The sequence below is a fragment of the Felis catus genome, chromosome B1, assembly GCF_018350175.1.
Source record: "Felis catus isolate Fca126 chromosome B1, F.catus_Fca126_mat1.0, whole genome shotgun sequence".
Lineage (NCBI taxonomy): Eukaryota > Metazoa > Chordata > Mammalia > Carnivora > Felidae > Felis > Felis catus.
The window spans coordinates 180,849,368-180,851,389 of NC_058371.1; the positions used below are offsets into that span (position 1 = coordinate 180,849,368).

A 2,022-nucleotide genomic window follows, 5' to 3' on the forward strand; every position below is an offset into this window, starting at 1 on the left:
AAAAAGAAAATAGGAAAGAACAGCTTTACTACCAAAGATGAGAGAGGTCAAAATGAAACAATCCAGAAACAATCCCATTGAGATGCAATTGTGAAAACTATATATAATTGTTGGCAATCGACTTTGTTCCCTAAAATAACAGGTTTATATGGTGTTTTCACTTAAGCCCCCTGTCTTTGTCTTGGGTACTGTGTCTTTGTAATATCATATTATGCAACATAATTTTGAACTGTGCTCTTTAAGGAACACTTGTGGAAGGAAGCTAATTTTTCAGCACTGAGAAAATATTTGAGAAATGCAAGGTTTTTCTGCCTTTGTCATGAATAGAAAGTTTTCTCGAGGGTGCTCATGTTGAATTAAAATTCACCTCAGGCTGCTCCTGTCTATGACTGCAATTTGATACTGTTGTATGGGACTCTTTTTATTGATTTCTCTTGCTTGGAGCTACTAAAAATTAAGGTTTCCAAGTGTTTAGGGAGCAATCCTATTGGAGAGGTGGAGTCTTAGTTCAGAGGGTAAAAAGCAGTTTTCACTAGTAACTTTTGGTTGTTTCTTTTTTTTTTTTTTTCCTGAAAGCGAACATTGTCAAATCTGCTAATGGATGTCACCTATTGACGAAAGGGATAGAAATAGTCATTTTGTGGTTTATTTGTAGGTTTTGGTAGTAATGTTTTTAACTTCAATTTTCATCAGTTTCCTTTCAAAATATCAGCTGCCGGGGCTGATGTTAGCTGTTCAATTCTTCTTTTATTTCAATATTTATTTGGGGGATTGCACAAGCTGGGGAGGGGCAGAGAGAGGACAGAAGATCTGAATTAGGCTCTGTGCTGACAGGCTGACCGCAGCGATCCCAACGTGGGGCTTGAACTCACAAACTATGCGATCATGACCTAAGCTGAAGTCTGACGCTCAACCAACTGGGTCACCCAGGTGCACCTAGCTGTTGGGTTCTTCTAACTAGCAGTGGAGCAGAATTGGTCTGACAGTGATTGAGCTGGTTTCTAATAGAAAGAATTATTGACGGGGCACCTGGGTGGCGCAGTCGATTAAGCGTCGGACTTCAGCCAGGTCACGATCTCGAGGTCCGTGAGTTCGAGCCCCGCGTCAGGCTCTGGGCTGATGGCTCGGAGCCTGGAGCCTGTTTCCGATTCTGTGTCTCCCTCTCTCTCTGCCCCTCCCCTGTTCATGCTCTGTCTCTCTCTGTCCCAAAAATAAATAAAAAAACGTTGGAAAAAAAAATTAAAAAAAAAAAAGAAAGAATTATTGACAAAGATACTGAATCAGGTGCTCGATTTGGCAGCACATATACTAAAATTGGAACGATACAGAGATTAGCACGGCCCCTGCGGAAAGGATGACACACAAATTTGTGAAGTGTTCCATATTTTTAGCACTGCTAGGAATTCACCCAAGGGATACAGGAGTACTGATGCATAGGGGCACTTGTACCTCAATGTTTATAGCAGCACTTTCAATAATAGCCAAATTATGGAAAGAGCCTAAATGTCCATCAACTGATGAATGGGTAAAGAAATTGTGGTTTATATACACAATGGAGTACTACGTGGCAATGAGAAAGAATGAAATATGGCCTTTTGTAGCAATGTGGATGGAACTGGAGAGTGTTATGCTAAGTGAAATAAGTTATACGGAGAAAGACAGATACCATATGTTTTCACTCTTACATGGATCCTGAGAAACTTAACAGAAAACCATGGGGAAGGGGAAGAGAAAAAAAAAAAAAAACTTAGAGAGGGAGGGAGCCAAACCATAAGAGACTCTTAGAAACTGAGAATAAACTAAGGTTGATGAGGGGTGGGAGGGAGGCGAAAGAGGGTGATGGGCATTGAGGAGGGCACCTGTCGGGATGAGCACTGGGTGTTGTATGGAAACCATTTTGACAATAAATTTCATAATAAAAAAAGGAAAAAAAAAGTTACATTTGTGGTAAAAAAAAAAAAGATACTGAATCAGCTGAATATTCCACACATGCTTTTGCATATCTTATTTCATTAAATGTCA

The 2,022-nt window shown here is 40.0% G+C and overlaps 1 non-coding gene across 1 annotated transcript; it reads left to right on the plus strand.

Moving 5' to 3' along the window:
- Positions 1 to 1,284: 1,284 nt before the first annotated feature.
- Positions 1,285 to 1,389, plus strand: LOC111560269. Its single transcript, XR_002742027.2, has one exon. It is a non-coding gene; the product is annotated as a U6 spliceosomal RNA (small nuclear RNA).
- The last annotated feature ends 633 nt before the right edge of the window (positions 1,390 to 2,022 follow it).